The 13,918-nt window shown below is 45.9% G+C and overlaps 1 long non-coding RNA gene across 1 annotated transcript; it reads right to left on the bottom strand.

Annotated features, from left to right (window-relative positions):
* Window positions 1-6,495: 6,495 nt before the first annotated feature.
* LOC146758831 (uncharacterized) lies at window positions 6,496-8,724 on the bottom strand. Its single transcript, XR_014933510.1, has 2 exons — window positions 6,911-8,724; window positions 6,496-6,643 (listed from the first exon to the last, which is right to left on the bottom strand). It is a non-coding gene; the product is annotated as an uncharacterized LOC146758831 (long non-coding RNA).
* Window positions 8,725-13,918: the final 5,194 nt, after the last annotated feature.

The raw sequence follows: 13,918 nt of genomic DNA, 5'->3' as shown, positions 1-13,918 counted from the left end.
GGAAGCCTCCTGCAAGTGAACACACATCACTTTATAAAGATGCATCAACTCATGTTCTCCTCCTCATTCCTGCTGCTTTCCTCAATTTTCCCTCACAACATTACAAGAATAAAATTGAAGACCTTTGCTTGCTTATAAAGCACAGCCCTGCCTGCAGGCTACGCACAGCAGTGTCGTTCCTGCGTAGGCATTTCAATCAACCATGGGTGCAAGAAGTGCTTGGGAAAAATCTCAGCCTCTCCACGCAAGGCACAATAATTAATCGCAGGATCGCGAGCAATGATTTTCCTTTGCCCCTTGGGACGTGCATCTTGCAGTGTCTGAGCGGCTTGCTTCACTATATCACCCCGAGCATTAATGCAAACTGCAGACAGTAATTATACCAGACATTAAAGTTCTGTAATTGTATGTACTGTGCACGTATTTATAATGCAGCAGCTATCTTGGAGCTGTTGCAGAGCTTCTTGCTCCGCGGCACCACACGGCTGGGAAGAGGCAAAGGCAAGCCGCATAAAATTTAAAATAAAACCCAAATAGATAAAGGTCAAGGTAGTAAATATAAAGATAAGCATCCCTATAAATATTTATCATTAGTGACATTTTCATTACAGGAGGGCTGAGACTTGCTGGCGGTGTAGCAAATGTGGGCATGGCGGGCCCCAAGTCTAAACTCAAGACCACAAAAGGGCTCTGAAATTGAAAGGGTTGTGAAATGGGTGTGGGATGTGGGTATGGGGTTCTTGTGGCCCTTTTGGAGCAGTTTTAGAGATGCGTGCTGCTCTTCAGGGTGGATCCTGTGGAAGGCTGGGGAGTTATCAATGGGAAGTGGGATCCGGGGTTGGGGATTGGCAATAGCCCAGCCCACACTTCTGCTAGGCTCACCACCCCCTTCATGCAGCAGGGATCTGGTATGAAGACAGGAATAAAAAACTAAAGCAATTTTACATTCAGTGGAACAAAGCCATGCCTAACAAAGACGTGCCAAAAGGAAAGAAAAGGGACTGAAAAGCAAGAAGAAGAACAGCTGATGTCCAATTATGTGTACAATACACCACACAAACTGAAAACGAATTTGATTCAATGTGAAGGGAAACACCTAGAGAAGATCCTCCGTGGAGCACGTGGCCACCCCATGGAACACCAGCAGACAAACCTAAGCAAATACTGCTCCCACTGTGCACCTTTAACACAAATGATGGATAGCCAACAGCCCACACTGAGAAATGCCCCTCAGCAGAGAACACTCCCTTCTGGGATGGCTTTTACAAGGGTTTAGTATTTTTAGACCCCTTGACTAAGTGCCAATTCATCAATGCATTAGGAACAGAACATTAATCTGTTCCTCCCGCCCGTGCCTTAATTGTAACATTTTCCTTTTAATGAGGTGGAGCAGAAAAATGGGCAGGTAATTGTGTCACCATTGACGGAAGGCTTCCATTACAATTTTAAAGCTATCAGTGACACGAGGCATGTATTTTTTTTTTCTATTTAACAAAAGGCCTTTTATCCTCGAGGATGGGAATGAGTGGAAGAGGAAGCTCTAACTCCACAAACAAGGTGGGTCTCTGTCACACTCAGCTCGTGGGAGTGACATCACTGGAATGATGGAAGGAACATACCCCACATACCATGTGGCTTTGCTTCTTGCTTAGAACCTTCCTCAATACACCACCAAGCACTTCAAGGGTCTCTGGAGAAAATCAAAGGGGTAGGTATGAGCAGCATCGCTCTGGGCAGTGCTGTTGGAAGCCATTAGCACTGTTTGAGCTTCCTTCAGTGCCTCCTGCTCAAATTTCTCCTTCATTTCCACACATGCTGTGGTGTTCCCGACACAATCCCTGTCTTCCCAGCAGTCCACACACAATGCCCAGGTGAGAAGAGCAGGGCTGATCCTTTGAAGCCCACACAGAACTTTGCTATAGTGCCTTTTGCATCCCATTCCAAAGCAATGACAACCTGCTGGTGTGCCCCTTCTCGGCTTTCTGCCAGGACCTCCACCAAGCAGGACTTCACAAAAGTCCTGCAGGTTCACAGGCTCCTTGGCCTCACAGGGACTCAAATAAGGGGCTCGTTTGGCTGCAGAACATGAATTCTTGTTCTTTCCTCATCCTCTATCCCATTCAGCGCTGCTCTGTGCTTTTGTCCTCCTCTGTGGGAGGCCTCTGTAGAAGTCACAGACTAATTGGGCTTCTGAGCATTCACACTCTCTCATTCAGGAGAAGTTATTAATGTTTGTTGCTGCCATTCTTAGCAGCTCAGGAGGGAGCCCTGACTCTACACAGCCTGTTCTGTACCCACATTCACAAGTGGAACAATTTCAGAGAAGTCCCCAGCATGTGTAAGTTGCATTCAAACCAGCTTCCCAACCTGCCATCCCACACAGAAAGATTTTGCTGTGTCACCAAATCTGAGGACATCTGTGTGAAAAAAGAGGTGGGTAGAATAGCTCAAAAGCGGGACCTGATGGGCCATCTCCATCACTGTTTCTCAAGGCTGGGAAGAATGAGAATGCCTCTGAGATGCACCCGATAGCATGCACACTGCAGCCACACCCCTGATCCTCTGGATAAAGGTACAGGAAAAAAAATGGAAAGACAGGGGAACATTTGAATTGGAAAGATATACAGGCCTGAATGTCAGAGTTCCTTCAAGTCACCTTCTATAGGAGCTTCCATCTGTTGCAACTGTGGTAGGGAATAACTGAGGCAGCAGAGACAGCGTCAACAAGTGCTGGCCAACCTAGGCCTGCAAAACATTACTAATTGAAATTGGCTTTGTGCTTTCTCCTGGCTCAAAGGCCCATGGTGCTCATAAGACTGAAGGTTGGCAGGGCCCATGACCAGAGAAATTGCCAGCACCTTCAAAAATGCTGCTGGGAGGTTGATCAGATACAGAAAGAGTTAACTCTGCATTGTAGTGTGATGGCACGCACATTTCTTAGGAGCTCTTCAAGACTAACTTTACTAATCCTACTTCTATGCCATCTCTACAGGATGGTCCCACATCCACCTCCCACTGGGCTGCTCTTCATTCACCACGTTACCAGGTGAGCCAGGTTAAACAAGCCTGGAAATTTACCTCACGCTTGTTTGGAACCTTAATTCCTCTAAAATAAAAGTGAAACATTTTGGCCTAGAAACTTCAAGTGTGATTTAGTACCTTGCCCGTAGCAAAGACTGTTGCCCCTGGAGAGATTGGGGCATCTTCCATTATTAACGACAGGATCTGCACATGCAGTGAAGCCCGCGTGGCAGATGTGTGCGTCAGAAAGCACAGCTCAGGGCCTGACTCTGTAATTGTTATAATTATGCTGGGGCCCTGAGTAATGTTTCAAGCAATGTTGGTCTTTCCGTGTTGACTGCACTGGTGTGGCATCTGTAGTGGTGACCTCAGGGAGTCAACATGCACAGAAATGCTGAAGGCAGAGGGGAAATATGCTGGAAACCCGCTATGGGTATATCTGAGGATATTTTGTCTTGGAAAGGGATGAGGAGTCTGAATAGCAAAAAGCCACCACAAATTACGAGGGCAGAAACTCATATGTTGAATATTTATTTCAGATCTCTACATGCTCACAGGTCTGATGGGGTGGTGACCAGAAGCCCTGATTGTGGCCTTCTGGTCCTTCACATCATGAAGGCATACCAAAAACTTCAGCTGTCAGAAAGACCCCCGATGTAGTAATTGGATCAGTACAATGGGTGTTGCTGCAAAGATGTGATGAGAGAAGAACCAGCATGATAGAGAGGTGCTATAAAGAAAGGGAAAAAGATTGCTTACCTGTATCAGAAGAGTCTCAGTTTGCAGAGGAAAGCTTCACCAAGGAGGGATCTCCAAAAAGAGATCCTTCCCTGATAGCAGTCAGCCCTTAAATAGGGTGTCAGGGAGGTGCAGCCAGGCTCCACCCCAATTGCCTTCACCTGTGCTCCCAGGGCTAACTGGGTCCTTTCCCCAGGTGCTCAATCAGTGGGTCAGGCTGGGACTCAACAGTTACTATACACACACAGAGCTGGCCAGTGGCATTGACACCATGCTCTCCCAGGGCAGTCCCAGACCACCACCCTTGCACCCAGCAGTCTTCCATCCCCATCTCTGCATAATTTAGTTCTCTGGCCTCATTTTCAGCTCCACCTTCTCCTTCCTCCCACTCAGTAAAATGTATTAGCAAGCTCAAATCTTACTTTGTATTAAATCAAAGTCTGAGCAGTATGCGAGGGCTCGGGAAAACATGATTTAACTGGTGCCTTGCTCGTTCACATCAGATTAAGTCTATAGAGGTAATTTACTGCATATAGAAACTGGAAGACAGAGGGCAGCTCATTAATGTCTAGGATTATTACTATTATTGTACTAAAACAGAAGATCTTTTTCATTTTATTTCTGTTCCCAGCCAATGCAAATTTGTGATACAAATAAGAAAACCCACCCCTACCAATTCTTGCGGGTCACTATTGATTGCAGGAGGGGAAAAAAATAAGGAAGAAAAACAGCAGAACAAGAATAAGCAAAGAGCCTAAAACCTCACAGAGGCAGCAATTTAAAGGATTTCAAAGGCTGTTTCCATAAGCCCTTTGGGACTCAAATGCAGCATATTGATTAAACTTCGGAAGCAGCTAAAAGCAGCTTCAACATGGCTAATTAATACAGTGATGCCCTGATGCAACTTCTACTTGTTTTACCAAGCTTCTGCCTGTCAAATCAATTAATATTCACTACCCTGATGAAAGCAGAATCTCTGTTTATCATTTGATAAATTGATCCACCTATTGACTTGCTCAACATAATTAACTGACCTGTCCAGTGAGCTTGAATGCAGCTTCCTGTAGATGATTTTGGGTTGAAATAAGACAAGCAAACTCATATAGGAGCTTGCTTTGATGATTCTACAACCAAAACCATGTGGTTTTGGATTTGAGACAGCATTTGATGTCCAGTCTGTGTAGGTGGTTCTCCATGGATCATTGGGCTGGCTCTCCAGGCAGACAGGTCTGTGATTGCTCTCTGTTCAAATGGTGCTGCCTGTGCACACACCATGTCTTATGGCTCAAACTTCCAAAATGGGGCTTTCAGTCTCTCAAGCCTTTTAGAACTGAAGAGATCACACCTGGATTTAGGTTCTTGTCTTCAAAATTCCCTCACCTGAAGCCACTCTGAAGAAGCCAGATACCTCCATGAGACCTTCTGGATGATCATCACAGCTGTTCTACATCTCTGCTGGTTTTTGCATTGAGGAGCCTGATTGGCAGCTTTCTGGCTATCAGAGGAGCTGAAGGATGAAGGAGTGATACAAGACAGATCCATACAAATCCATATCATCTAGATGATGTACTTACCAAGATGACATCAGACCCAATGGAGAAATACGGGCTGGCTGTGCTACAACACATTTTGGTTAGTCTGACAACCCCTTGCTGAAGACTCTGGGTAATCTGTGGCTTTCACAAGTAAGGCAGAGGGATGCTGGTGGAGTGTGAATGCACTCTGCATTGGATGAGGCACCAGCTTTAATCTAGAGCAAGTTTTTTGTGCTCCCCAATAAGCAGCTGTGAGCTGTTTATTGAGTTTTAATTTGATTCACTATGTTAAAAAAATATAGTAAGAAAATGGGGGAAAACAGATGAAAAATAATTTCAGCAACATCTGCTGCCTTTCTCAGATACTTCACCAAAAGCCTACGGAGATCAAATGTTTTCCCCCTAATTAGTGAGCTTTCCTTGCAAGCAGCTCCCCTGCATGCAAAAAGATATGGGCAGCTCCCTCACTACCCAGCAACCCTCCTGGGACCTGCAGCATGACCAGCATCAGCAGAGAAATATGCATCTCTGTTGGCTTTGTATTTTTGGTGAAGAGAAAACATGGTTTACTACAGACATTTATGAGCATATAAGAAGGTAGATGAAGTATTCTGGGTGCCAAGGGATGAACTCTTCCATTTTCTTACCTGTCTAGTGGTGACCTGCCTTGGATATAGACAGGATGACTGTTATCTTCAGAGTCCTGAGGATGCTCATGGATTCTCAGGCCTAGCCAGGTGCACATGAATTAGTCAGTCTGTTATAAAGCCTTTAAGAAATAAAAAGGGGAATCTGAGAGTGTCAGCGTCAAGTACAGAAAGGATGCTCCTAGGTAGAGGGCAGTGGGAAGTGGCGTTGTGTTTTATGGACTATTTGAGTTGTCAGGAAAAAAATGTGCAAAAAAACATGTGATTTCTCTTAGCTTCCTCCCAGCTGACCCTGCATGCATCCTTCAGTGAGCAGGAGTGCTTCAAAACCCAACCCCTGCTGCTGCTTGAAGAGGTATTGGATGCAATGATCCTTACGGGTCTCTTCCAACTTGGGATGCTCTGTGGTTCTGGGAAGGGAAGGGAAGGGAAGGGAAGGGAAGGGAAGGGAAGGGAAGGGAAGGGAAGGGAAGGGAAGGGAAGGGAAAGATTATTGCACTGTATTAGGCAATGCCATTTTTAGCCTGTGTGAAACAAATGAGTTATAGGAGAGAGAGAGGTTGTTGTTTCTTTAATCTCTGGGTTCAGACAGCCAATTCAGACCCGATCCACGTGGAAACGTGCAGCCCATTTCTGCAGACAGGACGATGGGGAAGAGTGGCCAAAGCGATCCCGGCAGTCAGCAGTGATTTATGAGGCACTCTGTAAAGAGCAGAGGAAACTCGGGCTGTTAGCTCTGATATTTAGAGATGATAAACAACATGAAAAGGAGATTTTTTTTAATGCCTCAACACAATTGCATGACAAGTAATATAGGTTTAAATTAAGAATAGGATAATATTGGCTTCATAATAGGTGGAAAATTCCTGGCAGAGGCATCTGTTTCGAACAGATCCATGCTACAAATTAAATTCCTAAAGACGGTACTGCAAATCCCATGCCCTGACCCACTGAAAGCAAAGCACGGACCTGAGCAGCAATGCTCCAGCAGCAGATGATGCCCATTAGTTCTCCACATCTTCCCAATTGCCCCATCCAGCAGGTGACTGGTTGCCTGTGTCCTCCCTTTTCCACCTGAAGAAATGGGAGGAAAGGATGTTTTCCTATTTCCTAGGATGCTACCTGCCCGCAGGCAGCAGTGCTTTGCTGAGCACGCTACTGCTTGGCTGCGTCTTGTCCTTCTCCTGCAATCACTACAATTATTGCTAAAACACAGCAATTATTTATAAAGTCATGGCAGAACCAACGCAAACTGCCACATCACACAGCAGGATCTCAGAGCTCGGGTGTGCGAGGGGACCCTGGATCCAGGCAGCAAACAAACAGCAGTGACAGCCCCAAACCCTTGCAAACACAAAGCCTCCTTAATTACTGCTCCCGCCGCTGCAGCCTGCTAATTTGTGGATACCAGTGTCTTCCAGCAGAGCCCCTGTGATCTGCTCAGTAATTGGGATGCTTGCAACAAGCTGGGAGGATGAAACCAAAAGGAGTAGGGTTTTTTGTTGGTGTTTTTGGGTTCGTTTCTTCTTCTTTTTTTTTCTTCTCCTGCATTCTCCAGTAATCTTTAATCACAGCGTCTGCAAAGGTTGAGTTTGTTCCTCGTTAGCCTCCAGACCAGCATCTTCAGGAGACTGTGAAGTCCTTGAGATCTAAGGGAAGGGGGAGGTATTGCATGAAGTGGGTGGGAGATGCATGAGCAACCCAAACACTGTTGGATCTTCCCGCAGGACATTGAAGAACAGCTTTGTGGGTCCTTCACAGGCACCAACATGAAGGGACACATCAGCCCTAGAGGACAACTGGGGCAGACAGCTCCTGGGGAAGCCAAAAGGTGTTTTGGCATTGGGGTAGTTCAAAAAGTTCACGAGAAAAATTATTTCTGTGGGGAGAAATCGCCTTTCCCAGAAGGCCTGGTGCAAAATCCTGCTTCTCCTTCTGCACCTGGAAAACTAGCATCAACATCAGCAGTGCTGAGAGAAAGAGGAGCTGGTTAAAAAGAAAAAGAGTGCGTCAGTAAGAGAGATATTTCAGAACGCATTTGAGGATTGTTCCAAACAAAGATGGATTAATCATTTGGCAGGAAAAAAAAAAAAGAAAAAGAAAAAAGAAAACAGATAAAAATGGTCTTCCATTTGAAAACACTTTGAACGTGTTTTCATGGAAGCAGTTCCCTCTTTAATGCAATCTCTGATCAGAGAAGTTTACAGCAATTCCTTGAAACTGCTGTTTGCTGAATCCTTCCTGGTGCTGTCACCAGTGCAGTTTGTCTCCTTCCTTTGAAGAAAGCAGTGTTTGAAGGGAAGGAAAGGACACAGCACTGCAGCACAGGAGAGTGTAGGGGCAGGTTGTGAGAACAGTGGTAAAGATGACCCCAGTCCAAGGCAATGGGATGCAGAGCGTGATGCTCAAGGTCCCTTCTACCCAATTTTTTTTTTTTTCCCATGATCTAAATACTCAAGTATCAATCCTTCATTCCAGGAGGCTAAAGGTATCTCAGTCTGCTGATGACCTGATAGAGCAGAGCTAGTGATTGCCCTCTCATGCCAGGCTGCTGCAAAAGCAGTGTGGTTGTGTGGTAAGGTTGTTTGGTAACGTTGTAGGGTAGGATCGTTCAGTAGGGTTGTAGAGTTGCACAGTAGGGCTGTGCAGTGGGGTTGTACAGTAGACGTTCAGATTGGGTATTATGAGAAGTTTCTCTGAAAGTCAGGCAGCGCAATGGGCTGACCATGGAGGTGGTGGAGTCACCAACCCTGGAGATGTTCAAGAAACCTTTAGATGTGGTATTAAAGATCATGATTTTCTGGGCAACATTGATGGTAGGTGGGCAATTGGACTGGGTGGCCTTAGAGGCCTTTTCCAAGCTTTATGATTCCATGTCTCTTTTGAGAGTGAAAGCTGTATCCCTCATTTATATTCCACAGTGACTGCAGTATGTTTATAGACCACAATCCCATCTCCATTGACTGGGAGGCTGCACTGGCTGTGTTTGCAAAGCCAGCATTAAAAGCACACACATAACCCGTGAATATTCTACCTTCCCATGGACATGGAACAAAGAACGACAAGGTGGGGCTGTGCTATTGGGGTCCGCATGCGCAGAGCAAGACCCCCAGTATGGGTACTCTGTGCCTGTGCACTGTTTCTCCACGTGGCAGGGGTTCCTCCAGGGGCCCATCCCTAATTAACATGCACAGGGGTTGATTCTCCACTTGCCTGCTGTGACTTGCAAATCCCATCCATAAGAACTTGCCTGGATTTTCAAATAAATGCAGAGCCCACTTTTAAGCTTGAAGCCGTGCATTAGTCAGACTCATTTGCCTACGAACATAAAAGTCCCTTCCTATTTATCTCCTCATTTGAACTACATAAATAGCCCACAGCAAAAAATCCCCATCTCGCCTCTATTCCAACAAATAGCAGCCTTTGAAAAAGAAAAATTAGCGGTGGGTAATTATTTTCAAGGCAGATACGAAAATGATAATTTCTTAAACAATTACTTTGAAATATTAACAATTGTTCTCTAAATTCCAATTTAATTCCTGATATGAATTATAGTTTGTCAGATCTGTGCTTCTGAAACATTTGTTCCTCGAAAAGAACATAAAAAAAGCCAGCGTAACCTTTTGCCTCCTTGCTCTCCACACAGAGCAAAACGCCTTCGCTCTTGTTTTATCAACACAAATAATTAAAACACAAGAGAATGTTTGGGATTTGTACAGTTGTTCCTGGCATCTTATTCATATTTATTTGATCTGTAAGATATCATTTTAATTAAAAGCTCACTCTCTTTTCTTCCCCTCCTCCCCCTGCCCAGAGAATAAATTATTTATAATGCCCTCACTGCTCCGCACTGCAGACAGGCAGGGCTGGGGAAGTTGGATGCTGGCAGGGAGATTTTCCCCTTGCATAAAAGACAAAAATCATTTTCTTCTGCGTGAGGCTTATATTTGTTCCAGAACACCTCCCTGTTGGCAGCCCAAGGGCTGGAATTATTCACTCCCTCTTCCAGAAACAGGAGGTTGACTACGGTTCACACACACCGCTGGCCAGCATCTGGAGCACAGGCCCTACTATGATACATTGATCTCATTGAATCATTCAGGTTGGAAAAGAACCCTGAGATCCACAAGTCCAACCCCAGCCCCTGATCCTACCCTGGCACAACTCAAAGCCATTACCTCTTGTCCTATCGCTCCTGTTGATTTACCCCATGTTAGGGTTAGTGTCCTTGCAAGCATGTTATTTAGAAGCAACAGGATCCCCCAGTTTGCAGAGCAGAGCAGAAAGTGTCTCCGGCATGTATCACATACCTCAACATTACTGGGAAAAGCAGCCCTGTTCCTAAAAGGTCTTCTCTGAGTTGATGGGTTAAAATGTGACTCCCAGTAGCAGCCAGGGGGTTTAAGTTAAGCTGAACTATCCTCAGTTAGTGCTAGTATTGTTATGAAGCTGAAGGTAAGCATTTGGGCTGGGTCTCCATCCCTTTCTTCTTTATACAGCAACTCAGTGTCCACATGATGCCCTGGTTTCCATCCAGCACATCTCTGATTTCCATAAATGAGGCAAAAGTGCTGCCACAATATAGGTCAGATAATTAAATACTAGTACCTAGAATTATTTATGAGACTTTATAGCTATGCAAATTGGGCACTTGAAGCACTTTCATAAGTATTCATGAGTAACCACAAGGAGATCAACTGAAGCCACCAACTGAATACAAGGGTTGGGATTGATCTCAAATTAGTGTTGGTGAGAGGAACTTCTCTCCAGGCCAGTCGCTGTCCATGCAACATGGGAAGGACTGTTTTTCAGTTTTCTGTTTCTTCACAGGATGAGTTAAAGGTTAAACATCACCAGTTCAGTGCAAAGGAAGAGGCCGTCAATGTGGTTGCGTGGAAGAATGTGTGTTTGTGTCTTTGCAACTCAAGGATTAAGGCCAGTTGCAGAGCTGGTGGCAGAAGTGAACCAGGCCTGGGGGCTGTGTGGGCTGAAGGCAGCATGAGGGTTGTAGGGGTCATGGTGCACCTTGCAGTGGGTTTGGGGAGCTCTCCTCACCCCCAAAGGACAGCAATGATCATGGGCGGAGGTGGACTGTAGAACAAACAGCCCCAGCCTGAGGAGCACTGCATACCCTTAATGCACCACAGGCATTTGCACTCTCTGCATAGAAGACACATCCTTGCCCAGATTGCATGCAAGTGCATGTATGAAAGCACACGTGTGCAATCCCAAGTTCTCCATTGTACCCCATTCAGACCCACAGCAGCCATCCTCCCCCCCAGCATCAACAGATCTCCCCATACATGGTACTTGGTCTCAGTCCAGACCCAGACAAGTGTTTCTCCTTGGAGAAGTCCTTCTTGATCCGCTCACATTTATTCTCTTTATTTTCTGTGCTTCTTCCCTTTGCCGAGCACATATTTCCTTTTCTCATTGGCCAGATATCTCCCAAATTTCACAAGAAAGAAACCTCTTTCAAGTCAGAATAAAACAAACAAGGTCATTGGAAAAGATAAAAAATAATGAGTTCCTTTCTGTAGGACTCCTTGCTCATCTCTCCCCCCTCCTCCCCCTTTTCATCTCACTCCAGAAAAAGAAAAATAAATCTTTACTAATCCCTTTGGAGTTTCTTCCTCCAGACCCGCCTGTGATGTGAGCTGTAGCCACATGAAAACGTGGACTCAGACTCCAGGAAAATCAGATTATCGCTTGGGCCCCCAATGCACCCCTTCCTCCTTTACCTCAGACCCACTGCTCCAAGCAGGAGCCACACTACAGAGAGTGATGAAACTCCCTAGGTTGGGTTTTAAATAGTTGATGAAAGGGGAATGTGTAAGGGATGTAGGAAGGGAGTTCTTGGGGAAACAAGGTGATTTTGGACAACCTGTGCCTTGTTCAGTCCCTGTGGGTTGGTCCTACCCTGAGGGTCTCCAGTTAACAAATTCCATGTATCCAATGGAGGGGAAAACTTTTCTATAAGTTGTACTTATTTTGTTCTGCTGCTTTATAAAAAGGAATATTCTTCTAGATAATGTGCCAAAGTGACATTTCAGGCTGAAATGGAATAAAACATTTCATTTGATCTAAAATTAATCGGGGTGGGAGGAGAAGGATTTATTTTGGTAGGGGAAAAAATAAAATAAAATAAAAATCAAAGGGTCTGTACTGTGCATGGATCAAAATCACTCCTCGGCTGCAATTTTTTTGGGGGGTAGCGAGCTGGGAAGTTTCTCATTTATCCAACTCTAATTGGAAGCCCTGAACCGATGAGTACTCTCCATTTGCAAAATGCAAAGCATGAATGGGCCTGGTGGGAAGAGGTCGGCCTTGCTCTTGCTTCCCATTTCTTGGCTTGCCTGCTCTTGCTAATCCAGATATGCTGGGAAGGAGGGGGCCTGCATTAAAGAGACACTGCAGAAGACACTTCTTATCCTCTGCGCAGAGCTACAGGGGGTCCTGGTTCTCATCACACTGAAAGGCAGCATGCCTGCTTTGTTTGCTAACCTTGAATTGTGCGTTAACCTCAGTCCAAGTGTTAGTGTGAGCAAGGATGTCTGGAACCATCGTGGGCTCAGGTGTCTTCTCCTGCCTAACTCAGTGGTCCTGGGATGCACCCATCCCCTTGGAAGACACAGGGAGGATCCAATCTGCCCCATTAGACCCCTAGGCAAGGCTGGACCAGACCCCATGCCCATGCCTTGGACAAGGCAAATCCCAGCCTTCATCCACCCTTCTGGCCATCAGACCTCCAAGGGTTCTGAATGGGGAGGTCTGCAATCACAGAGGGCAGGGAGAAGAGAAGGAACATGCCCTGCAGCTGGCTCTGCTACTCTCTGCTATCCCATAGCTGATTGCAGTGGGCACCCAGCCCAGCCGGGTCTGTATGTGCCTAAAGCAAATTCTCTTGCATGGTAAAATCTACCCTGAAGCCACTGCCTGCAAAGAAATGCCGGGCTTTAATCCCAACCTGCCTGAATTTTCTGCGTGTTTGTAAAATAAATGATCTCTCTGTGCTTAGTCAAAGCAGTTATTAATGTTTCCATTTCAGAAGAGAAGCGTGGTGTAATTTCAGTACCTGCTAGTTTTGAATAATGAACACATAAAGAAGAAATAATCAACGCTTATTCTTAAGACGTAGGTAACAAGAAGGCAGGGCTACTTATGACCTGACCTTGGATGGGAACCACCAAAAAGCTTCCCCGTGAGCTGGAAACCCTCACCGAACCCCAAAGTTCTGCCTGTGGTCCAGGCATGGTGCTTTGTGGGGGTGACGGATCATGGTGCTGATGAGCAGCACGATGAGCCGCTCCACGCCACGCTCATCACGGTTCATTACAAAGGGACACGAATACCCTGGAAGAATCCTAACCTAATGAAAGTCTTATTTTCCAGAGTAACAGTTCATTACTGGCCTCGCTGTGCAGTCAAAACCCCTAAGGTGGAAAAAAAGAAAGAAAGTGCAGGGCTGCTGGATGTGTAACAAAATCCTCGCGGGGTTGGACATTTACAATTCTGCTATATTTCTGCAGGGGGAAGGATGCTGCTTGCTCCAAATCCTAGAGTTTTTTAGGGGTTTATGAGTTGTTTCTTTTTTAGAATCCTACGGGTGTTTTAGGATGCTGTCGCCATGTGTTGCTGCAATGACCCTCACCTTGGATTAGACAGCAGTGTCTGTATGCAGGTGTCTCTGTGACCTGGCATAGGAAAAGGCACTGGCAGCTTGGGAGCCCAGGCTGAACCATATAGACAACATGGCAGGCTAAGCTGGGTGAGCTCCAGGGCAAAAGCACCTGAGCATCCTCTTGCAGCTCCATGAGGGATGCTGTGTTCTGCCCTCAGGAAGCAGGAGAGGGTCCTGACTGCAAAGGGAACTGCCCAGAGCTGAATGGGTAGGAAGAGGGGAGCACCAGCATCCCCCAGAGCACACACAGCCCCAGCCCCCACACTCCCCAGGACTGCCACCACAAGCTGTGGTCC

The sequence above is a fragment of the Coturnix japonica genome, chromosome 12 (assembly GCF_054131305.1).
Source record: "Coturnix japonica strain WE chromosome 12, WE-NBRP24, whole genome shotgun sequence".
NCBI lineage: Eukaryota > Metazoa > Chordata > Aves > Galliformes > Phasianidae > Coturnix > Coturnix japonica.
This window is presented reverse-complemented; position numbering and strand designations above follow the sequence as displayed.